Below are 25,410 nucleotides of genomic sequence, written 5' to 3'. Positions count from 1 at the left end.
CTACAGCTTGAGTTGTAGAGAACCTCTCCAGTATCTATCTCATGGGTTTCAGCCCAGCTATGAAGACCCTCTGACCAAAACAAACAAACAAACAAAAACAACACCAGATTGGCATGCGAGTGACAGCAGTGGTGCAAGGCAACCCTCTGTTTCATCATCTCGCCCCTGGAGGCAGACCAGACTAAACACAGGAACAGTGCTTCTCAGGAGGAGCCAGAGGCCTCCCCCGTGACTCACTCAGCTCCAGGAGAAGCCTGGCCTCCCAGGGATCGGCAGGCGGCCTCCAGACGGTTCTCCGGAAGCCCTTTCCCATGGCGTGCAGAGGAAGGCAGGAGGTGCGGTCTCGGGGAGAGACACTCCAGAGGAGCACAGCCTCGAATGAATTTGCAGTGTGAGCTCAGCCAGTTGCTTCCCCGATTACTACAGAGAGGAAGACTGGAGCCGGTGTAGGGGAGCAGATATCTGATCAAGGGAGTGAGGCCGCTGACCAGGTTTGAATCCAAGTTCTGCCACTGGCTAGGACAGTGGTCGGCAAACGCATTAGTCAACAGAGCGGCAAACCACGGCTCTTATGGTTTTATGTCAGCCTAACCCCCTCTGTGAATTTTGCTATTATCCCCACTTTTACAGATGCAGACACTGAGCCTCATGGTGGTTAAGTGAGAATTGCCAAAGGTCATGCAACTGAAATCGGATCTCAAAGCCAGATCTGTCAGATGGCAAAGTCACGCTTCGTCGACTCTGTGCCATTACTTTAGATGCCGTGATCCCACATTCATACCTTCAACAAATATTGTTGAGCCTTGCAATGTCCAGGCACCATTTTAATCTGGGGACACGGAAGCTAGCCAGACAAGAATCCTGCTCTCAAAGAGCTTTCCCTCTGATAGAGGGACAGGAGGGGAGACAAAATATCTGAACAAATGCCCAATATAATTTTGGATAAACTAAGTGCCATGAAAAAAAATAAAATAATGGGAATGAGACTGTTGGTTGGGGCGAGGAGAAGAGAAGACTTTCTCTAGGATGGTTGGGGAAAGGCTGTCTGAAGAGATCACATTAGAATGAGACCTGAATGATGAGAAAAAGGCAAACAATGGGCAATCTAAGGAGATATGCTGTGGATAGAAGGAAGTGCAAAGGTCCTGAGGTAGGCACCAGTTTGTTTGTTCAAAGGACAGAAACAAGGCCACTGTGGATAGAACAGAGGGGGCCATGGGCATACATAGTAGAAGATGAGGTCAGGAGGATGGACAGAGCCAATGAACGTGTTTTAGAGAATGTAGCTGGTCCTGCATGAAGAGATTAAGGACAGGATGTGGAAGAGGGCAGAGGTTTTACTGTCAGTTAGAAGGCTAGCTTCCCTGGGAGAGTCAGCCTGGTGCAAAGGAAACATCCCCACTCTGGTTCTTCCTCACCACAGAAAGCTTACAATGCAACAGAGGGATTAGGAAGGTTTCTGTCACTTACTATTGAATGCATTGGACAAATGTTCACAGAGTGCCCACTGGGCACCAGGCACCATTCTGGGAAGTAGGATTTCAGTGGAAACCCAGGTCAGGGCCTACCCTCACAGAGCATTTATCCCATCAGCAGAGAGCCAAGCAAGCAGATTAGGAGAGCCTCAGTGCAGGGCCTGGGTGTCTGGGGAGTAAAGGGAGTGCAGGGCTGGAGAGGGTCAGGGAAAACCCCCTGGAGAGCTGGCCCTGAGAAGGAGGGGTGCAGCCAGCAGAGGGAACAGCATCCCTGGGGGCCAGGCCACCCAGCCAGCCAGAGGCCCAGCCTTGATTCAGATCAGGTCTGTCTGATCCAAAGGCCTGCTGCTGCTAGTATCTTCCATGCCTCATGAACAAGTCTTGCACAAGAGAGGCCGCCAGCTGTCCCTCCCCGGCGACGTCAGAGCAGCTGGTCCCACTGTGGAAAGATATCTGGGAGCAGGGGCCTCTGCATCACCTGACAGGCACAGCGATTACGAAATATGCCTTCGCACCAAACACGCTGCACCACCACCACCGTCCTAGCTCCTTCCTCCTGAAGGCTTGTGACTGGGAAGTGTGACCGCCCTCTGATCACGGCTAATAATAGCCCTTGCTTTTTTTTTTTTTTTTTCTAGCGACAATGAACTTTGTAGCCTAGGTGGTGGCAGTCACATTGGTTGGTCATCCGCTGGGTGAAGTTCATCAGAAAGTAAAAGTCCAGTGACCTGAAAGGTTCCAGGACTCTTAAAGGGGAAAAGAGACAGAAATTCACTCGAAACCAGCATCGTCTATGTGGCAGACAGCACACACACCTCCTTTCAATCACAGAGAGGTGGCACAGGTGGACCTGCCGTGGAAATGAATGCAGCCATGTGACTCCAGCCACGTCACTCATCTCCCTCAACCTCCGTTTCCTCATCTTATTACCTGGGAGCCGAATGCTGCCTTACCTATCTCACATACAGCAATATTCATAAAACACTGAGCTTGGTTACTGGCACATTATAAGGACCCAGTAAATGAGGAGGGAAGATATTCAGAAGGGTTAAGGTAGCAGGTGAAAGATAAACTTGAAATCAAGTCTAGCTCCAAAGCCCCGTACCTTTCTCCATTCTTCATGCTCTTCTCATGTTAGAATGATACCTTTTGCTATTTGGCTGTGTAGGGCCTCCCACGAGAGTGGGCAAATATAGTTCCCTGCCCAGTGATATTGGGTTTGGCCATTTCCACCCAAAGGAGTGTGGGTGGAAATGCAACACGGAAGTTCTGGGCTAGGACCTCAGGAGGCGTCATCTGTTTCATCACGTTCCTGTCTGCTCACTTGCTCATTTCCCATGAGAAAAGCAACCAGAGGCTACTTTTCAGCCTGGCCCCCACCATGAGGCATAAGGAACAGACACAAACCTGACCCAAAGCCCCACCAAAGCTGCAGCCTGAACCTGAGCCCCACAGCCAACCCTCCAACTCATGAATGAGAAAAACAAATGCTGGCAGTGGTAAGCAACCGAGTATGGGCGGTTTGTGATGCAGCATTAGTGTGGCAATATCTGACTAACACCCCTCCACCAAAGAGGGCAGCCACGCCAGCCCAGCTCTGCCAGTGTTTCTTGAGTACCTACTATGTGTGATGGAAGGTAAAAAGGAATTTAAAATAATCTCTGCATTCAAAGACAGTCCCATTGCTCCTTCTACCCTCCTTTGCCAAGCACAGTCATGACACAGAAATCACAAATCCTTCTTTTACAACAAATAAATGCATGTGTTTCTATCGTTGAAGAGAAAAGCAGAGCTCTCTGTGAAATGATACCTAGCAATATTGACGCACATCTTTTCCTGGAACTCAGCAGTGGTACAAAAGGAGCCTTTCTAGGGCAGGTGAGACTCAGGGAGTTCTTAACCCACTGTACGCCATAAGTGTCTATAGACGCAAGCAGTGGACCTTCCCCACACGCCACGCGAGTCTATAAAAAAAATGTTTTCCCTAAGTGGCAGCCCTGACCAACTTTAAAATCATTTTTCGTGAGAATTTTCAGCTGGAAATATTTAAGAACACCTGAATTGTGTGTAATATATTTATTTTTATAATATTTATTGCAAATTGATTTTTTAAATTAAATTCAAAATATCATGGCGTGTGGGGATGGTTTCCATTTTGGACGCGTGGCAGTTAACTGGTTAAGGGATGGGGAACATCTAAAGATGCTGGGCACCGTCCTTCAGCCGAATCACCGAGCTTTAATGTCCAGGTTACTCTGATGGGGTAAGAGAGGAATCAGAGAGATCTGGGTTCAGCCCTCTGGCTGCTGCTTTCTAGATGTTTGACCTTGGACAAGTCGCACGTCGCTGACCTTCAGATGAGTTCCCCCAGCTCTCTTCCCTCTGCCTGGAGCGGCCCCTCTGCCTCTGTCTGCCTCTGAGAACTAAAACCTCCTTTCCTTTGGTCCCAGCTACACTCACCTGAAGTGACCTTGGCTTTAGGGAACTCCAGGGTCCTTAGTTGTGCATGTGTCTTTTTCTTATGGGGGACACTGAGCCCCCAGGACAGGGCAGGTCCTCTGCACCCCTGGGTCCCCAGCGCCTAGCCCAGAAACAGGCTGTCAGGAAATTGCCCTACACTAAGTGAAATTGCCCCAAAGATCATCCAAGGATAAATTATATCAAAGAAGAGTTTCTACATTGTTTTTGTAAAAGGGTCTCAGGACTAAATACATCAAGAGAAAAGGGACGCATGCTTTGAAAAACACATCCACATAAACACACATGTATGCAAACAAACACAGGCCAAAAACAACCCTGGGAGGATTCTGCAGACGTGTCTCCCATGTAAGGCCTGTAATTTCCCTCTTGGCCGACACTGGCTTTGGCCTGGACCACGTTTCTCAGACTCCTGGCAGGCAGCCGGCTGGGTCTGGGTTCAGCTTTTTATCCTTTTCTTTTTCCATCAGACCTGAAACTGAAGGCACAGACCTTTCTCAAACCTTCTCTCAGCTGTAGCTGCCATGCTCCGTCACCGCTTCCCTCCCCAGGCCATGCGCACCCATAATGTGTCCAGGTCTCATACAAGCTGGCAAGTAGCGATTCCTTCTATAAGGAAACAAGGACTCTCAGACCAACCGGCCTGGGGACTGCCTGTGACCCAGACCAGGCCTCCACGCCCCCAGAGCCGACTTGGTCTGAGGGCCTGGACAGCCGGCCAACTTTCAGCATCACAGATGTAGGGCACGGGGGAAACTGAGGCACGTGAAAACAAAACAGAATGAACAGAGTTGTGCTGGTGGCATGGGTGAAGCTTATATAAACCTAAATCCTGGCTGGCTTCTTAGGATTTGAACAGCTCTGACAGTTTCTTCTGAATCACCGAGCTTTAATGTCCAGGTTACCTGGGTTCTCTGAACCCCGTTTCCCCGTCCAGGGGCCGCAGCACACCTGCCTTGCAAGGCTAATGTCAAGATTAAGTGAGTTCGTGAACGCGATGGGCCTGCGATCTCAGAAAGAGCCTGTCAGGCTGCACGCAGTCCCGCCCCTCGCCCACCCTCTAAAGTGCAGCCCCTCCTGGGCCAGCCCATGCTTTAAGGTTCTCAGGGCGGCCTGCTGCAGCCTGGAGAAATCCCATGACTAGACAGTTCTGTCTTAGGCCTCACTCAAAAGGGGTCTCTCTAGAGCTCTCACCCACTGGCCCTTCCCACTCGAGACCATATAAACAAGCTTGTCCTCTCATGGCAACTACAACCTTCTCCATAGCAGACACAGTGTCTAGGCTCTCCTGGCGGTGCCTCCAACATTCTCCAGGCTTTATATACATACGTGTACATGTGTGTATATATGTGTGAGTGGGGGAGCAATTACAAGGGACTATGTAGGAACATATGAGAGGCGCCTACCCAAGACTTGGGAGGACCAGGAAGGCTTCCTGGAGGAAGGGTCTTGGAACTGAGCAGGATCTACAAAGTGGTTGTGTGAAACCCTGCAGCTAACAGTGAGGGACCTGAGGACCAAGAGCATGCCTTCTCGCTGGGGCAGCGGGCAGTAGTTGATGCCCACAGAGTGTAAAGCTAAATGTCATCATTGCTTTGTTACTATTAAAATGCACCTTTCTCGGCCCAGATTCCTCAGCAGGCGGGGCCCGGCTCTTCCGACAGCATGTTCCTCCATTCGCCTTTTCAGTGGACAGAGAGACCTGGGTTGGCGTCCAGGTTCTGCCACTCGTAGCTGGGTGACCTGATCTGAGTGAGGCCACTTTTCTGAGCCGCAGTTTCCATGTTATAAAATGGGACAGCGCTACCTACTCCCTGGCTGCTGTGTGGGCGGTACGAGGCGTGGCGTGGAAAGGCGCCCAGCCCAGAGCAGATGTTTGACGAATGTTTACTTTCTTTCCTCGCTGGCCAAGACGGTGCAGGCTGGTCCGATATTAGACCTCCACTAATGTTATTAGGCTCTACCTAAAGTTGATAATGTTACTAGACCTTCAAGGGCACTTGCATTTGAACCAGAGGGCACCAACCAGCTCAGGGATGTGCCAGGACCTGTGCCAGGCTCAGGACCTCAGGAATAAGCAGGCACTGAGGCCAAGGAACCCACTGGAGAGGAGAACATCACAGAGGCCCACCGGGATAGCTGCTGCAACGGAGCTGTGTGCACGCAACAGGAAGAGGCTTTAACTCATCGCCGGGTGATCAGCTGTCTTCATGGTGGGGGGGGGGGGGGGGCAGAGGACTCTGATGGTGGCCGTGCCATAATGTCACATGGGAACTGCTGCACCAGCCCAAACATCTTCCCCGGGCCTGTACTCAATCCTCTAGAACCTCTCAAGAGGTTAAAGGAGCTTTCTGCAATTATAGGCCAGATTATGGCATGCCCCCACCCCCAAATGCACCATGACTTCTCATTGTGCAATACCCCCAGTCCCTCCTCTGCAGCCCCACAGGCAGCCAGGCTGGGCTTCTGGAATCCGGCAGCTCTGATCCCTCCAGGACAGGTGCCCATGTGGAAGATCCCAAGGGCATGAGAGGGCAAGGAGAGGCGCGAGCAGGATTATGCCTGCTCCTGGCCAGGACAGGGTCTGTTTGGGGGACTCTGGAGAGCCTCCATGGGAGTGTCGATCCAAATCGTGGCAGGAAAGAAACAGCAAGCACAGGGCAAAGCTACAAATAACTGAGTGGCAGGATTCTGCTTAGAGGTGAGAGCAGGGTTAAGGAAACCAGTGAGAGGTCTAGGCAGTCCTGGGCCAGGACAGCCGGGAGTGCATACCCCTCTGGAGGCCTGAGAGCGGGAGCCAAGGAGGAGCAGCCACCTCAGGGAGGGTAGCCCTGTGGCCGTCCTGGTAAAGCCAATGCCAGAAGTGGAAGGAAGGAGCAGAGAGAAAGATGGATGCCTGACTTCTCTCTCCGCCCTCCTCTCTCCTGCCACAGCTTCCCTCGGCCCATCCAGCCTAGTTTAAAGCTAGGGGAGTGTGCATGGCATTGACCTTAGGGGTAGTCCTCTGGGGCTCTGAGCAGGTGGGAGGGCAGAAAACTGATTGAATGGGAAAGACCACAAAACAGGATTACCAACACAGTAGGCGACCTTGCACCCCACAGGGAGAACTTGACAAGCAGCCCTGAGAGGGCCAACTCTTCCCACCAAAGGGAATGCCATTGAGGAAGGGGGCCTGGCTGGCAGGCAGTTTGCCCAGCCAGGCCGCAGTGGTCACATGGCATCCAGGTCTGCGCCCGCGCATCTGCTAGAATAGGCCACACGGCCACAGGTGTCTCATAACGTGGCCCAGGCCCAGCTGTGGAGGGCAGAGGGCTTGTTCAGTGATCCCGGCCCATCTCCCTGCTCCTTCCCCAGGTCCAAGACCTGGGCAGGTAACAGGAGCCTCCGTGCCACCCAGGAGAGAGGCAGAGATGACTCAGATCCAATGACAGAGAGAATGATAAGAATAGTGAGATAGCAACGTGTTATATAATATGTCATAACATGCTACTGTTATCACTATCATATCTGTGCAGTTGAGTTCTTCCTAGGTGCTGGAGACTGTGCTCATTTTATTCATCCTCTCCCAACCCCAAGGAGGTGGTAGCTAGTATTATTCCCATTTCAGAGATGAGGGTAAGGTCCAGATCAGGTAAGCAGCTTGCTGAGATCACTCAAGTCAAGCCTGACTATCCTCAAAGCCACTTGGAGCCCACAGACGAGTGGGAGAGAGAGGCAGGATTCATTCAGCCCTTCAGGTTACAGGTCAAAGTCTGCTTTTCCAGAGTGGTCTTGCAACACTGCCCAGCACACTCTTTTCCAGCCATGCCGATCTCCGAGGCAGCCGGCACAGCCAGCTCTCAGCCCTTTGCTCAGGCTGTTCCCTTTGCCGGGGACATTGCCTTCCCTCTTAATCCCCTCGTGATTTAACTAAATCCACTTTGGTTTACTATTTCTTGCTCCACAAAGCCCTGTTGCATGTCCCAAGTCCTGGATAGGTGCACTCACAGATCCTTGCCATGCCCACCACAGGCCTCAGCCCTCCTCAGACCAGTATACTCTGGTCCTGTCTCCCCCACCTGGCTGCAAGCCCTGCAAAGGCTGAGGCACACCTGTCTGACCTACCCCCGTGTCCCTAGAGCCCAGCCCAGTGCCTGGCACGTAACGAGTGCCCGGTAAATGTGTGGCAAAGGCAGCTGGATGCTGGCACAGGCTCGGCCACCCAGAACCTGGAGCACGCTGCGGCCCACACAAGGAGAACCACACCCAGTGCCGCAGGAGCAAGGCGGTGTGTGTGGGGGGGTGTTTCTCCAATGATCTGAGGCAAGAGCAGCCAGAGCCTTGAGGAGGGGCTCTCAGGCAAGGGCAGGGGAACTGAGGTCCATGCAGGGCAGGCGTTTGATGGCACAAAAGAAAGGGAGTGTGTTCCAGGCAGAAGAAATAGCATGTGCAAAGGCTCAGGGAAATAAAGTGCCTGGTGAATCCCTTGGCATGAATGACAAGAGACCTCGAAGGGAGATGGCGCCATCCTGGGGAGGGCCACGTGGGCTGAGAGCAGGAGGCTCACTTCAGGCTCAGGAAAATGTGAGTTTGGTTCCATATTTGGCCATTTTCTGTCTCTGTGACTTTGGGTGATTACCTAACCTTTCTAAGCCTCAGTTTCCTCATCTGTGCAAATGGGACAATAATAGTAGCTGCCCCCTGAGAGAATCAAGTGAAGTAATACACATAAAATGCTTTGCACAGTAAACAGCATGTGGCAAACGTCAGCCTAATAGCTGTGCCTTTCTGGCAATAGGGGCTGGGAGGCTGTTAAAGGTTTTGGCAAGGAGGGAGGCAGAAGTCGCTCAGCGGGTGTTTGTGGAAGAGAGGAAAGGGAGGGGGCAGTTTTGAACAGGACCTTACAGAAAGGGCATGGAGAGGTGAGACAGGAGTGAGAGACCACTCTGCCACATGGGTCCAAGGTTCCTGTCGCACATGTGCTTAGTTTTATGGGAATAAAGGCGAACCCTGTGTGCTGTGATGCTAGCAGCGCTTTTCCTTTCTGAGCTCCAATTGCCATCAGCTACATGAGACAGAATGGAACCAATGAAACAATGCATGCACAGTGCTTGCCACGTATATAATAATGCTCTGAAATGTTCTTATATTTACATACAGATGAGAACACAGGCTACAGAATGTTCCGAATTTCCCCTTAGGTCTCATACTCTTGTGTGGTGAAGATCAAATCCAAACCCAGGGTCTCACTCCAGTCTACCTTACTCCCCACCCCACCCCCAATACTTAGATCCATGGGACCCCAGATAATTCACTGAGGCCAGAGACCACCCCTTTTTTGCTCTTACAACACTAGTTTCCCCAATACCTGGCACACAGTAGCACAGGTCCAATATCTCTCGAGTTTGGTTGAAACAAACTGGTTCCAGTCCCATTTCATGCTATAGCTTTCCGTCAGCCTTGATTTACTAGTATACTTTCCTTGGGGAATGCAAAGTGCAAGCTACTGCTCCAAAAGACAGGTGTTCATTCACATGTGTTGAAGGAATGAATGAATGAACAAAGACAGTTTCTGTTTTGGGGTCAAGTGCTCAGGAAAGGTGCTCTCATAGCACCCTAGCCTGTTCCTCCAAAGCCCGTATCAGGATTGACAGCTGTATGACCGTCAGCTTCTCCCCCTGCTCCCACCCTCCACTTCGATGCCACAGAGTCAGGATGAGTCCCTGTGCCTGTTGTCACGTCCCTAGTGCCCTATGCTTGTCTGACACACAGCTGCATTCAGCACATGTGCTGACGGAACAAGCCCACAGAGTCAGACCTCATCCTGGCCTCTCCTCCCTTTGACAGCTGAGGCCCAGAGCACGTAGGTGACTTGGCCACAGTCTCTCAGCCAGCTGGCAACACAACCAGGTCTACTGCCCCCTCAGTTTCTTTCTTCTTTCCCAGAGCATTGGAAGGCTGAGGACTGGGGCCCTCTGGGTACTCATAATCTCATGGGTGTCTATAGAGTAAGGAGAGGGAACGTCCTGATAATTTCCTGGCGGAGCTATGTGGCAGTGGGGAGGAATCTATCCTTCAAGGCCACGCTGGGAACTGGAACCGGCCCCACCCTCTGCCCCCCTTGGCTCCTGACTCAGGAGGTAATGACTGAAAAGTGCTTTGCAAATGGACAGGTGTCTCCGAAGGAGAAGCCAATTAGGACACACCAGCTCTGGGCTCATCAAAACGCTGCAGCCTCTCTTCCACCCCCCCCCCCCCCCCACGCATCTGCCACCCTCCATTCATCCTGAGATGCAAAGAGCCGTCGTTGCCCGGTTCTGCTCTTGCTCCTTGTGTGACGTTAGGCAAAATGCTTCATGTCGTTCTGCCTCAGTACTCTTCATGTAAAATGGGCACCATAACAGTATTTCTCTCATAGGCTGTTCTGAGAATTGAAGTTAATATATGTAAATGGCTCAGGCAGTGCCCGGCACCAGTACACGCTATGAGAGTGGGGGTTTCTATTACTCTCTTGACACTAAGACTGCACCCCCCTGCTCTTTGTCCCTCTGCCGTGACCTCTCTTTTATTATTGTGGATGCACGTCTGTGTTCCCAGCAAACATCCATTCCTCCACTGGTCACCAGAGCCCACCCTACTCAAGGCATTGTGTCCAGCAATTCTTGATTTCAGGGAGGAAGGGAGAGGGAGAGAGAGATAGAAACATCAATGATGAGGGAGAATCATTGATCAGCTGCCTCATGCATGCCCCCTACTGGGGATCGAGCCTGCAACCCAGGCATGTGCCCTGACCAGGAATTGAACCATGACCCTTCTGGTTCATAGGTCGACACTCAACACTGAGCTACACCAGTTGGGGCCAAACATTTTCTACTGGGGCCCCGAGCCCAGTCTTTGGTCCTCCTCTCCTCAGTGACTGCCCTCTCTCCTCGGTGAGCCCCTGTGGCCTCCTGGCTGCAAATACCACCTGCCATGCCCACCACAGGCCCGTTGGCTCCCAAATGCCTCTCCAGCCCTGCCTTTCCCCCCGGCCCCCGACCCCTGACGGCTCAGCACCTCCACATGGATGACTTTAGGTGTTTCACACTGAACATGTTTACAAAGACCGATTTCCTGACTCCTTACCTCACCCAGCACCGCAAACTGCTTCTCCTACTGTCTCTCCCATCTCAGTGGACAACAGCTCAACCCTTCCATTTGCCCAGGTCCCAAACCCTTGGAGTCATTCTTAACTCCTCTCTCTTTATCGCACTCCTTTCCAATCTGTCAGCAAATATGGTTGCTTCTTCTCGAAAAAGATGTTTTGAGTCTAACCACATCTCACCACCTGCAGCGCCCAAGTCTGAGCACCATGGCCTCTCACCTGGATTGACACCCAGTCTTCATCAGGGGCTCCCTGCTTCCTCCCTCGTCCCCCTTTTCTGTTTTCACCACAGGCCCCGGAGACATCCTGTTAAAACATGAGGCAGATCCTGTCATTTCTCTGCTCAAAACCCTCCTAAGGCTCCCATCACAATCAGAATAAAGCCACCATCACCTGCAGGGCCTCTCCCCTTCCCGGCACCCTGCAGCCTTCTGGGTTCCTACTGCCCCCCCTTTGGCGCCCCCACACTGCTCCTTGCAGCCTGAGACTCCCATGGGCCTGGCGAGCACCCCCAGTGGCTGCAAAGGGGCTCACAGTCTCCTCCTTCACATCTTGCTCCAGGCCACCTTCCCGACCACCTGAGGCCTGACCTGCCCACCCACTTCATTTATATACCTTCCCCCACAGCCCTCTCTCCCCTGCTCTGCTCTGGGTTTCTCTCTAGCTCGACCCCCATCCTGACGCCCCTGGAGTGTGTTCCTTGTTCGCCTCCCTCAGCCCTCCCTGGAACGTGACCTCCCGCCAGCAGGGCTCGGACACTTCTGCTTACTGTCAGCCACGGTCAGGTGCAGTCAGCACTGAAGCAGTGACTGGGTCTCCCATTGGCTCCGCCCCCTCCGTGCCTGGCGGGAAGGAGCCGCCTCTTCTCCACTGGGCCTCCCCCACGCCCAGCAGAGAGTCTTGCTGCCGCCTCTCTGAGCACCTGTGGGAGGAACGAGGGAAAATGGAGCAAGTGGAGGCGTGAAGAGCTCGGTCCTGGGCAGGGGCTGGCTGGGCTGCATGACCGTGTCCTTCCCGGAACCATCGGCAATGCACTTCTCAGGGACTGCCCTCTGTCAGCTCACGGATGTGGCTCCGGCTTTGGAAGAGATGGCCTCTACTCTTCCCCCCCATGGGGACGGCCTGACCACACTCCCAGGCCCTGATGACTTCCAATGTCCATCAGATGCCTTCCGCTTCTCCATGACCCCCTTCCACCCCCTACACACACTCCTCACAGGCTCGGATCTCAGCAACCTTCCCACCCCCAGGCTCAGATCTCAGCAACATTCCCACCCCCAGGCTCACCCAAACAGCTGCCCAGTCTCTGGCTGTGGGCCTGGGAACATCTCCCAGAGTCTCCCCTCAGCTCCTTCCTGGGGCAGAGCGAGGCCCACCCTCCCCAGGGCCCAGCAGGGTGGGCGGCAGTGAGAGCGCAGAACTTTCCGGATGGCTTCCCCTTCCTCAGTGAGGCGGGAAGCCAGGTCTCCAGCTGAACTCAATCGCGTGGGGAAGGAGGCGCTGGAGTTCGGAGGCGAGAGGAGAACGTTTGAAATGGCTGAGAGTGGAAGCGGGACGGGAAGAAAGCACGGAGCGTGTCTGGCTGAACTGCGCAGGGCAGTGGGGGACGTTGCAGAGTCACCTTGAACCAGGGTTGGGGTTTTGCCCAGCAGTGTAATGAGTCAAGTGGGGAAAAGAGAAATTGTATGTCAGCGAGTGACTATAATGAACATGACGATATGAAAGTTAATGAGAGTGTAATGAAGAAGCCCAGTGGCCCAAAGGCCTAGGTTTGGTAGGAAAAGTCCAATAAGAGATTTGAAACTGGGGCTACCCCATGACACCTTTACTAGAAAGTTCTCTGACCCTCCCTTTTCCAGGGTCATCCTTCCGCTGCTTGCTCCCACAGCACCTTCTGCTCACCTCTACTACCCTGCAGTGCTTGCTTTGCCTGTACAGGGTGGGACAAAAGTAGGCTTACAGTTGTGAGTATACGAAACAGAGTTTATTCTTGTACTATTGCTTATTAATGATTGCGTTATTTTCCATACAAATGACTGTGAGCACTTGGAGGAAGGAACCAGATGTCATATGTCTTGGTATCCCAATGCCAGACCCAAGAGAAAACTCACTAAGCCATCTCTGTAAACCTCATAAATGTCTGATAGAACCCAGACATGTTCTGTATAATAATAAATCCTCATGTTTGTCTAACAATCTGCAGTTTGTAAAGCAATTTCACATCCACGATCTTATTTCAATCTTACAAAAAAAAACCCTACAAGATAGCAGAACTCATTCATTCACTCACTCACTCACGCTCATTCACTTAAGAGCCTTCATCTGTGCCAGGCACTGTGTGAGGCAACAGAACGCAGGAACAAACAGGACAAAGGTCCCTGCCTCCTTGGAGTTTTTATTCCTGCAGAAAGTATCACCTATCTTACAGGAGGGCCGACTGAGGTTAGCTCAGGGAGACAAGGCAACCTGGCCAAGGTCACAGGGCTGCAGGGGAAAGAACCCAGAAGGGGATGTAGGACTGTCTGACTCCGAGTACAGGGAATGCACTTTCCACCACACCCCAGTTACCTCAGGGGATCAGGGGCTCCTCCATGAGGTGTCCTTTCTTCCTAAGTTAACAACAAATAAAAGAAAACTTGGCAGAAATGCACACCCCAGGAGTACCTTGGAACTCCTTCTCTTGTCTGGTGTGTGTGTCTAGCAAAGATGTGAGAAATACCTGCCAGGTCTCCTCTTGCCAGAGCCAACGACAGAAGCCACGCAGCACTGTGAGACGGCGTCTGCTTGTGTGCAAACCCGCAGGCATTTTTAGCAACTTTGGGGAACATAAAGAAAGCTGTTGGTTTTGTTTGCACATATTTTTCGCCTCTGCAGAAGGCTTCTCACCAAGTGGCAGCCTCAGAGTTGCCTTTCTTTTGATCTTCAGACACCCAATGTCTTTACAGCTCACTGAGCTTACATTCAATGTAAACATTTCGCAAATTACTTTCACCTGCTCCTGGTTCCCTCCCTTGGAAAATGGGCCTGATCAGAATGGTTCTCCATCCTTGCTGGGGCTGGCTGTGCAGAGTAAATGAGGTCTATGGCAGTGCCCTGGAGGGGGACTGTGGGTAAGCCCAGTGGAGGCAGCCAGGGAAGGAGGGGGCTCCATTAGAGTCTGGACGTGGGCTGGAATCTCAGCTCCACTACCCAGGGCTGCACAACTACTGACAGGTGATTCAGTCACCCTCACTCCCCAGCCTCAGTCTCCCTCGTCAATGAGAAGAGTGATGCGTATCCCAAAGGATTGCTTATGAACGTTAGAAATAATGTATACAGAGCGTCGGCACTGGGCCTGCACATAATAGTTGTTTGATAAGTGGCACACAGGGTTCATTATTATTGTTACCATTATTGTGATGAGTATATGAGTGTGCAGTCAATGAAGATTTAGGAATTTCGGACTGTGAGTTCCTTGAGGCCAGTAGCATGTCTCCTACGTCTCCGTACACCCGGCAGCTGGCAGCTGCTAGGAGAGTTTGAGAACTGGAAGAGACGAAGGAAGAAGAGACCGAACCCTCAGAGGGGTTGGCTCAGGCTTGAATGAGAACACGTGCTCACTGCGCATTTACCTGGGGCAGAGCTTTGTCTTCACAGGTGTTTACGCCTCGTACAGACTTATGAGGCAGGTAGTATTATTATTACCCAGATTGGTGCTCATTAGTCAAAGGACTTGTCCGAGTGAGGACCGGAACCCGCGAGCGTGTGACTCTGCGCTCCCCCTCTTAACCTCTACCTGCCCGGCCAGGAAGGGCTCTGGTTTGAGGCTTCCCTTCTGACCTCGTTGCATTCCTGGTCCTCTGGTTGCTTCTGCTGTTCCCGGCAGGAAGAGCAAATCTCTCCACAGAGACCCGAATAACAGATCTGCACGGCCCCTGTGTCATTGCTTTGCAGTGTTGGTTGGGTCCTGCGGTTCCCCCCATGAGAGCAGGCAGTGGGGGTGAAAAGGGAGAAGGACATCCCCCATTTGTGGTCATCTCATCCCGCCCAGCATGTTGCTCCAGGGGCACTCATGCCCATCTCCAAGAAGGGTGTGCTGGCACCCAGAGCCGCAGGGGAGGACGTGGGGTGAACCTGCCAGGAACCCCTGCCAGTGGGGCCAGAGTCCAACAGCTGGGAATGAGGAGACACCACATTCCTCTCTGCTCCCAACTCATCCCTGCTTCTGCTGGGACCTCACAGTGGGTGTCCCATCAGCCGCTGCACAGTCCTCACAGGACATGGAATCAGGGCGCCTCAGTCCAGAGCCAGAAGGCTTGCCCAGGTCACAGCCATCAGCAGCAGAGCCAGGGCGGCACATTCCTCATTCGCAGGCCCGTGGCTACAGTGTGATGTCAGGGGACGGGGATCAAATCCCAAAGGGTTTTTTAAAGAACTGTAGCAGTTAGGTTTGCGAATGGCCCAATAACATAACAGGTAAGAGCTTCATTTCTAAAGTGGGAGCTACCTGAGTCTGGATTCTAGACCTGCCACGAGTTAGTGACCTTGGACAGGTCCTGTGACCTCTGTGAACCTCAAGGGGAGGAACTGGTTCCAGCCTGGCAGGCTGTCGTGAGCATTCGATGATCTAAGGCACATAAAGCCTCAGCCCGCTCCTGGCAAGCAGTGAGAGCTCAGAGCTTACGAGCTTTACTTCTTCCTTCTTCTCCAGACATTGCTTGGACATGAAAATGGCTACCTTATGTCCAGTATTTCACTCAATACTGGCAACAGCGCTCTCTGGAAGGAGTGAAGATCCCCAGTGCGCAGATCAGTGAACACGGTGTCGGAAAGGTTAGCTGATTTGTCCACGGCCCCTTTGCTGGTAAACGAGCCTGATTCTCTGACTCCCAGAGCCCTTGTTTTCTATACTGGTTCACAGATGCATTTTGCTTTATTTTGTTTCTGTTTTGACCCAAGGGTGGTATCGCTGAACTAATATTGCCCTGCAAACTGTGACATCAAATGTCCATCTGTGAGATTCCGCTTACTCTTACTGACTGCCACAGTGCCTATCTCCCTCAGCTCTTTCGCCCACCTCCCAGGGCAGCTGTGAACATCTGCTGTGTCTGTGAACAAGCCAGGCCCCACCCGTCTCCTAAATCTATGATCTCGCTAGTTCTACCGGGTCGGCACGTGCACATCTTCCTCCTTAGCCCAGGCACAAACAGGAGACAGGTCCCCCGTGGATTCCAAGCCAGGGTTTCTCCCACTGACCAGTGTGACACACCTGGTCCTGCCATGGTGTGCGAGCTGCCTGGGGGACAGCAGAGCTCTGCTGGGGGTGTGAGCACGGTCATCTTTTGTTAATGCAACAACCACACAGACATAAATGGAAAAGGGGGAACGAGACAGAGGCACCAAGCACACAACACTTGTTGGTGGGGTGCCCACGTCTGTGTGGAAAATAGGAGAGTTCCACTCAAGTGACAGACTTGAGGAGGTGGGTCCTATGGGAGCACTTGGCTAATGTGGAAACTTATGAAATTATGGGGCAAACTGGTCTGCTCACTCAGAGAATGCCATGGGGAAGAACCGGAGTAAACACCAGCAGGGCGGGGGGGGGCGGGGGCGGGACTTTGCCTATGGCAGCAGCATTGACTGGAATCTTAGAATGACGTGTAAGAGGATGGGAAGGGCCTCCTGAAGACTCAGCGGGAGAGAAGGGGCCTTGGGATCCACATGGCTCTGCCAAGCATGAGCAGTGAGATCGAGGACAAAGTGGCCTCTCTGAGCTTCAGCTACTCGGATGTAAATTTGGATATCACCTGAATGTATTAGAAAAATTCAGAACAACTGTACCGTAGCTCCTAGATCCTAAGATACGGATCTTAGCATGTCTGAAAGTAGAGTATGTCTCATACCTACCACGTTTTAGAATCTATGAAATATAGCATGTCAAACTCATCACACAAAGTGAGCACTCAGTAACGATGGGTAAGTATCCTCTAGTAAGAGCCAGAAGAGGTATCCCGTAACACATCCCACAATACATTTAAGGCAGTTAGTTCACAACAACACCCAGATGGCCAGGTTGCTGGAGAACAGGAACCATGTCTTTCACTCGTGGTTCACTGTTGACGAACTGTTGGGTGAATGGATGTACCTGGAAGGCCCTGATTCATTCCTCATTCGACATGATATCTGCTGCCATAACACCTCCAACCACCAAAGAGTTCCCTAGTCTCCGAATCCAAAATCAGGACACACAATTTCACCTACAAAAAGGAATCCAGCCAATAGCTGATAGAACTCAGGTCACCTGTTGAGGGCAGAACCATCCTGAACAACCCAAGGTTCTGAGAAGGTATTGCTTTCCCACCTCTGGCCTTTTGCATGTGCCCTTCCTTCTGATGGGACCCCCTCCCTAACCTCCCCCTGTGCTGGGGCACTGGATAGAGCAGGGCAGATGCTCGGATTCATGCCCACCGACAGCTGAGAGCCTGGCAGTGACGAGGCTAAACAAGTAATGACAGGCAACGACAGGGAGTGCTGAGATCAGGGAGACCCGGGGTGCGGGGGGAGCCTCGCCTCACACTGGCTGCCTGACAAAACCACACGCTTCCCTGGGATATACTCAGCATGCCCTCCACTGGTAAGCTGCCCTGGACCCCGCACATTGGGCTGCCTGCCTGATCACTCTGGGTCTACAAGCCTCCGACCCCACTTCTAGACAGCGAGCTCCTTGGGAGCAGAAATGCGTCTTATTCATACTTAGTTCCTAGGATGACGGCACGAACATAGTAGGGTGTCAGGAAAGGTTTGCTGAATGGAGATCCATTAAGAAAATATTTATTGTGGGATTGGGGATTTACTCATATGAAGTTCTACAAAAGATATAAATAGCCGATTGCATTTAGCTACCCTGTCTCTATAAAATGAAGGGGAATTAGAAGTATCAGTGCTTTGCTTTGCTTTTAATTCTCCCCTTCCCCTCCTCCCCTTCTTTCTGCTCCTCCTCCACCTTTTTCTCCTCTTTCTCCTCCTCTTCTTCCTCCTCCTCCTTCTTCTTCTCTTCTCCTCCTCCTCCTCCTCTTCCTCCTCCTCCTCCTCCTCCTCCTTTTCTCTCTCTCTCTCTCTCTCTCTCTCTCTCTCTCTCTCTCTCTCTCTCTCTTTAAATAAAATCTTACTCAGAAGCACAGTGTGCAATGGAAATCAAGTGAGAGCTGCTCTGCAGTGAGAGGGGATTGCAGCTTCAGGTCTCCTCTCTGCTTCCCCTTCCCCAGGAAGGTGTAGTGGGGGCCTCTGGCAGCCCTCACACCTCCAAGGTAGCCAGGCTCACCGGGACCAGATATATTACCACCAGAAGACATTGCGAAATATGTATCGAGTGCCCCACACACACCAGGGTAGTCAAGCTCTTTAAACAATTATCCGTTTCCTCTTTCCTTTTCTCCTTGCCATCCCTTTCTCTTTGCTCCAAATTCTTCATTTTCAAGTTAAAAATAATATTTTATTCTTGTTAGCTGCCTTAAATACTTTTGGAGAATGAGTTAGAGTTATAAATAGATCTAAATACAAAACTTGGTGTGTGTTTAATCCTTACAACAAACCTGTCAGGTTGGTTTTGTGTGTGTGTGTGTGTGTGTGCATTTTTTTTTTTAAGCCTCACTGGAGGACATGCTGAGAGAAGAGAGAGAGAAAAAGAGAGAGAGGAGAGAGAGAGAGAGAGAGAGAGAGAGGCATCAATCTGTTGCCTTCTATACGTGCCCTGACTGGGGATGGAACCAGCAACCCAGGTATGTGCCCTGTGACCTTGAATCATACCGGAAACCTTTCCTTGCACAGGATGAAGTTCAACCAATGGAGCCACTCTGGCTGGGCAGTTTCAGTAATTCTGTTTCATAACTAAGATCAGCAAGGCTCAGAGAGGAAGCGAAATTGCCAAAGATCTTTCCAGGAAGTCAGTGAGCACAATCCCAACTCCCACCTCGTGGGCGCTGCCTAACCCTGGCACCATGCTCACTAAGAAGTGTAGGCTTACTAATTTATTTAATCCCCACAAACCCTGTGAGGTGGATACTGTTGCTATAGCCACATTACAGATGAGAAACCAGAGGATTAGAGAGGCCGAGTATCTTGTCTGGGACCACACAATCAACAAATGCTGAGCCAGGCCTTGAACCCAGCCTGCGTGATGCCCGGGCCTGGGCTGGTACCCAGTGTGGAGCCCCACTCCTGCCTCTGAAGCCCCACTCCCGACTCCTCTTGAAGATACTCTCCATGCCCTCCTGGTCAGGGCTCAGGGACAACACAGCACAATGCAGGAGCACAAACCATTGAGCAACCAGACTGCCCGAGGGAAAAGCTGAGTTTCCCAGAGATTTGGCTGTGTGACCTCTGGCAATTGTTTAACTTCTCTGTGTATCAGTTTTCTCAGCCACAAAATGGGAATTACACTCCTAAGAATCTCAGAGGTATTTTTGTAAGGCATGAAAATTCTTAAAACGGTCCCTGGCATAGATCAAGCACTCTGATCGTTAGCTCCGATTATGTGTTTGTAAAATGCCCAGCGAGGAATCCCTATCTATGCTGTTGCAGTGTCTGTTCCTTGGGGGTTCCGCACACCATGGAACTTCTGTCCCCGGGAAGCTGGAAGGAAGCTGGACTGACTCCAGGCAGATTCCAATTCTGTGCATTCTCTCCCAGCTGAAGGCTCGTGGTCTCTTCCCAAAGACGCTTATGCAAATCGACACACGCTCTTGAGCACCTAGTGTGTGCCAGGCCCTGCTTGAGACTCTGGGTCCAGAGAAATCAAAGAGGACCCAGGGCTCCCTGCTTTCCTGCGTGTGGCAAAATATTCATAACATAACATTTATTATTTTAACCATTCATAAGTTTCTAATGCATGGGGCATTAAATACACTCTCAATATTATGTGACCATCACCACTATCTATACCCAGAACTTTTTTATCATCTCCAAAAAAACTCTGTACCCCTTAAAAAATAATTCCCCTCCCCCCCCCCAGCCCCTGGGAACCTCTATTCTAATCTCTGCCTCTAACTACATTTCTAAAAATTGTTGTGGTAAAATAGCCTATATAATAAAAGCCTAATATGCAAATTGACCAAACAGCGGAACGACCAGTCACTATGACGCACACCGACCACCAGGGGCAGACACTCAACGCAGGAGCTGCCCCCAGCCTGCAAGCCCCAGGACAGCCAAGGTGGGTGCCAGCGGGGACCCCCCCCCCCAGTGGTCCTGCCAGTCGCCCCACAGATCGGCCCTGATCACCAACCAGGCCTAGGGACACTACCTGTGCATGAATTTTGTGCACCAGGTCTCTTGTATGACATAAAATTTAACATTTTAATCATTATTAAGTGTACAGTTTGGTGGCATTAAGTACATTCACTTTGATGTGTTACCATCACCACAAGCCACCTCCAAAACCTCTTCATTTTTCTAAACTGAAACTTTGTACCCATTAAACTCCATTCTCCCCCCTCTCCCACTGGCTGCTGCTGACCACCATAATACTTTCTGTCTCTATGAACTTGACTACTCAAAGTACCTCATATCAGTGCTGTCAGACAATATTGTCCTTTTGTGATTGGCTTGTCACTTAAGATAATGTCTTCAAGATCCATCTGTGTTGTGGCATAGCTCAGAATCTCTTGCTTTTAAGGCTGGGTAATATTCCAGTGCCTGTGTACCACTTCATGTTTATCTATTTATTCATCTGTCATTGCCCTCGCCACCTGTCTATTGCAAATACTGCTTCTGTGAACACGAGTACAATTCTCCTTGCCTTTGAACTGCTTCTGGTCTAAGGTAGGGGATGACATGTGGATTCACCTGCAATTACCCTGGATAAGTTGCCCTGGATAAGACACGCTGGATAAGTTACCTGGACAAGTTACCCTGGATAAGACACCCTGGATGAGCCTCTGTTTCCTCATCTGTGAAATGGGCATAATGTTCCCCATGGTAGGTATTAAATATGATGCTGCACGACTTAGGGCAATGCTGGCACACTATAAGCATTGATAATGCTGGCTTTGCCGCAGCTGCTGCCACGTTAGGCCGGACAAGCCTGGGGAAGAAGGGGCTAGAAGTCAGAGGGCAACTTCAGTCTCTCACAAACATCCTGGCAAGCAGGCTTGAAGATCTCAATTTTCCCGATGAAGAAACAAACTCAGAGGAGTCCCTTGACTATGGATAGTGGAGATGGGCCTGGAAACTTCTTACTCAAATCTAGAGGGCAGGGATGATGGAAAGGCCCACAAGAAAGCAGGCGCTGTATACAAAAGCTCCCTCAGTACACTTGTCTGCCTTCTCCCTCACTGAAGTGCGCCTGGGAAGAGCAAGCACAGTTGCCCCAAATGGCCTTGGTGTTGGAGGGAAGAACTGAGAAGGCAGGGGGAGGAGAGGTGTTAACGTGGCCACAGAGGGCACAGCCTGAGCAAAACACAAGAGGTGGGAGGTGCTGTGTCTGCAGGAGGAATGGGAGGAGACCAGTCTGTGGGAGCAAAGGGTATGTGCCAGAGGGTGGGGTCAGATCAGGAGGGGACAGGGAGGTGGCCCCACCCAGTCTGGTTCCAGGGTCGGTCGGGAGGGCCCAGAGGAACTGCCCAAGGTGCTGTCTCAGGGACATTAGTCAGACAGATTGGACAGGGACGCCTGCCTCGTGACAGACCCTTGCCTTCATACCACAGGCAACATTTTAAAAATTATATGTGTTTTACCAACATCATGTACATAGTTCAAAACTTCAGACAGGTCTATAAGGCCCATTCCCCAGTCCCATTCCCCTCTCCCCCAACTCTCACTACCCACAGGCAGCCACTGACCATGACCTCGTCGAATATTTAACTCCAAAACCTAAATATGTCCCCACATCTACTTCTCCAGTTCCAGTTTGAGACATGCCCTGTTGGCTTGCTGAGACGAAGAGAAGGGTCCAGCTCCCTTCCCTTGTCGCTTCACCTTGTCCCCACTTCCCAGTCCAGTTACAACAGAAGCTGGGGTCAGAGTTAGTGTTTATGGTATTATGACCCTGTCGATCATAGCTGAACCATATCACACTGTGATTAAATTTCTGCCCCTGTACAACTTATTCTTTTTGCTGAAATGAAGGTCTCAGTGTTTAATTCAGTATGCTTCAGTTTCTAAGTACACTCGTCTGCCTTCTCTTCATGGGAATGTAAGTCTCCTCTCATGAGCTCCATGCTCACAGGTAATCAATCAATCCATCAGTCCGCCTTTCATGCTTCCGGAGCCGACAGCATCCTATTCTAACCCGGACACTTGCTCTCTGCCTGCTTCAGGATGTGCCCGTGCCCAGCCGTGTTTCAATCAGGCCACCAATGCCAGACAAGCGAACAGTTCAGTGCATCCTGGCCCAATCATCATTTGTCTACAGGTTCTATTAAAAATACCTACTGTGTGCTTTCTGGATCCCAAAGAGGTCCAATGTCAGAGGCTGGTGACAGAGATGAGTCAGATGTGGCCCCTGTTTCAAAAGGGTCTCAATCTGAGCCCAGTGGCATAGACACAAGTAGATGCTGGGCAGAGGAGCTCTGGGAGATGGGGGTGAGGCGCTTAAGAGAAGCCCTTAACTCGGCCTTTAGAGGGGCCAGCACGGAAGGCTTCCTGGAGGAGGTAAGGCTACACAAGTCTCAACTTGTCAGGAGGTATCTTCTAAGAGATCTGGGAAGGGCATTCCAGGCAGGAGAGCATCATGTGCACAGTCATGGGGGCATGAGAAAGCGTGACTCACTCTGGGGATTTCAAATAAGTTATTAGTGATGATCCTGTGGGCGGGTTCCAGTCGAGGGTGAGGCAGGGTCTTGTGTGCCCGGCTAAGGGGCCTGAGGGAAATGGGGAGCCACAGGAAGATCTTACAGAGCAAAGACGGGATCAGGTCTGTATTTTTTAAAAGACATGATGGCCGCAGGGTGTCAGGTAGATTGGAGAGAGAGATGGGCTGGTGAGGGGATGCTGAGGTCTGGAGAAGGATGAAAGGACCTGAGCTAACACTGGCACTGCAGGTGAGGCATGGACTCATGAGACCTTACAGAGGCCAAGGAGAATGAACGTGGGGTCACAGGGAATGGGGAAAGGCTGACCAATAATTCATAGGGATCCAAGGGAAAAGATATTTCCGTTTAACGCATGTCTCCTGGGAAACCGGAAGCTTCTCTGGGCTGGGAAGGAGGGCTTTGGCTTGGAGTGTCTGGGGGGCCAGAGGCAAGAGAATGGATGCCCAGGGACTGAGGGAGCAGGGCCAGGGTCTGGGGTTTTCAGCAATTAGAGGGAAGAGACAAGATTAAAAAGCCACAGTCAGAAGGGTTGGTATAGCCCAGCTGGTAAGAGCATGTAGGGGTGTGTGAGCAGGGACCATCAGGCAGAGAAGAGGGGTGCTTTTGAAGCACAGAGCCCTCAGTGTGTTGGAAGTCAGGGCTCACCTTGCTCCAGAAACAGCACCAGACAAGGTGTTTCCAGCTGGAGAGCGGTGGATAGGAGATGGACGGGGAACATGGTGGCAGCTCACAGTGGAGAACAGTGAAACGCCTCAATGCAACACCAGGGTATGTGGATGCCATGTGGGGTGCACACAGGAGCCTCCCCCCTCGGTAAATGTGGAAGTGGTCGGATCCCTGAGAGAGTTCAGGGGCACGGAGGCCCTGCGGCGGGGCGGGGTGTGGGTGGTACCATGACCCTCGCTGTATGGAGGAGGAAACAGACCCAGAGGTGATGTGAGCAGGGAGGGCTGCAGTGGCTTAATGTAAATGTGAATATGCATCTACGTATGTGTATAATCATACTTTACAACTGCATGAGTATAAAGGCAAACACTTTAATATTACACGCTAAAACATTGCATTTCATCTAAGCATGGCGGCCCAAGACCTGTTGTCCTTAACAAGCAAGTTGCCCTGGATATGAGTTGTCAGCTCTTTCAGCTCTTTGGACCCTGCCGCCAGGACCCTGGGTCTTCCTGGAATGGATGGACGGTTCTTTCACCCTCCAGGGGAGTGACAGCTAGTCCCGAAGGCCCTTTCAGCTGGGACGTGCTGCTCCACCAAGGACTTCCCATCCCAGTTGCCCAGGGAGAGGGCCGATGGCTGTTTGAGTTTGGAACCAGATGGTGCACTGAGTGACAGGTAAAGGAGGGAGAGCTGCAAATGTCCCTGAGTTGGGGGGGGGGGGGTGGAATCAAAGTTCTCTGTGTCTGCAGATGCCTGCAACTTTACTCCAGGTGCCACCTACCACGTCCACCCTGCGGACTGGGCTGATTGTCTACCTCACCCACTGGGAGGGTGCGGAGGCTGAGTCAGCGGCAGCTGCCAAGGATGCTGTATCAGGAGGAGAAACAGCACCGTCTGTCTGTCTGTCTGTCTGTCTGCCTGCCTGTCTGGGGTTCCAGGGAATCCTGCCTGGAGGTGGGAGAAGTGTGCAGTTCTTTCTTTGTGTGTCAGCCGCTCACGTAGCCCAGGAGAATGGCTGGGGCTTCAACAAGGGCAGTCCCTTCCTCAGGCTTTCCTTACAGATCCCTCACCGACCTTCTCTTTCGTTCCTCCATATGCCCAGGGGAGGGGCAGGTAGGCCTGGTTTGTGAGCGCCAGGCCAGTCCTCCCACTTCCTCCCTTTGGCCACCGGATGTACTTGGGTAGGTAGGCAAGAGAGAGCACAGAGAGTGCCGATCTGGGAAAGAAAAATAGGTCTAGCCTGGCTATCCCTTTAGGTCTCAATTCAAATCACATTTCTTCATCTTCAAATCACATTTCTCCAAGCCCCGACCCCCTCCTACTTGGTATTTATAATGGACAAATGGATGGGAGGAATGAATGAATGCTCAGCTTTTCCCAGTCTTAGAAGTCACTGATACTTCTGCCCTCCAATTCTTGTGGTCAGGTGATAGAACCCAACTTCCTCTAAAACAGGAGGGAAACTGAAACTTGTAGGTTTGGAAAAAACTTACTGAGAAAGTTTCCACCTGCTCACTTCTGTCTTCTTTATGAAGACTGAGGGTTTGGTGGGAAGATGATGGATAAAGTTTGGAATCACTATTATACAGAAGGAGAGTGATCCGATTGGGGGTGTGTAGATACATTACAAGGCAGTGCCATGGGCCCTGTGAATTTTGATGGTGAGAGTAATAGCTAGTATTTCTGGAGCGATTATTATGGCCCGACACTGGGCCTGCGCTCTACTCACATGACCTTTCATCTTCTCGCCCACGGAGGGGGCAGGTGCCTAAGTAGGAAGAGCCAGGTCATGCTGCAGAAATTTTTTAAATTTTTTTTAAGTGGCTTACAGACACAAATGTTTATTTCTTGCTCTTGCTATTTGTCCCTTCATCCA

General features: G+C 51.5%; 1 long non-coding RNA gene across 4 annotated transcripts in view; it reads right to left on the bottom strand.

Moving 5' to 3' along the window:
- LOC114230777 (uncharacterized) overlaps positions 1–25,410 on the bottom strand; it is a 193,487-nt gene that overhangs the window by 36,011 nt on the left and 132,066 nt on the right. For all 4 annotated transcript variants that reach the window (XR_008557014.1, XR_008557012.1, XR_008557011.1 and 1 more), the window contains 2 exons: positions 11,846–11,998; positions 11,296–11,382 (listed from right to left, as the gene is read on the bottom strand). This is a non-coding gene — a long non-coding RNA (uncharacterized LOC114230777). The remainder of the gene's footprint in view (positions 1–11,295; positions 11,383–11,845; positions 11,999–25,410) is intronic.

The sequence above is a fragment of the Eptesicus fuscus genome, chromosome 9 (genome assembly GCF_027574615.1).
Source record: "Eptesicus fuscus isolate TK198812 chromosome 9, DD_ASM_mEF_20220401, whole genome shotgun sequence".
NCBI classification, from domain to species: domain Eukaryota; kingdom Metazoa; phylum Chordata; class Mammalia; order Chiroptera; family Vespertilionidae; genus Eptesicus; species Eptesicus fuscus.
This window is presented reverse-complemented; position numbering and strand designations above follow the sequence as displayed.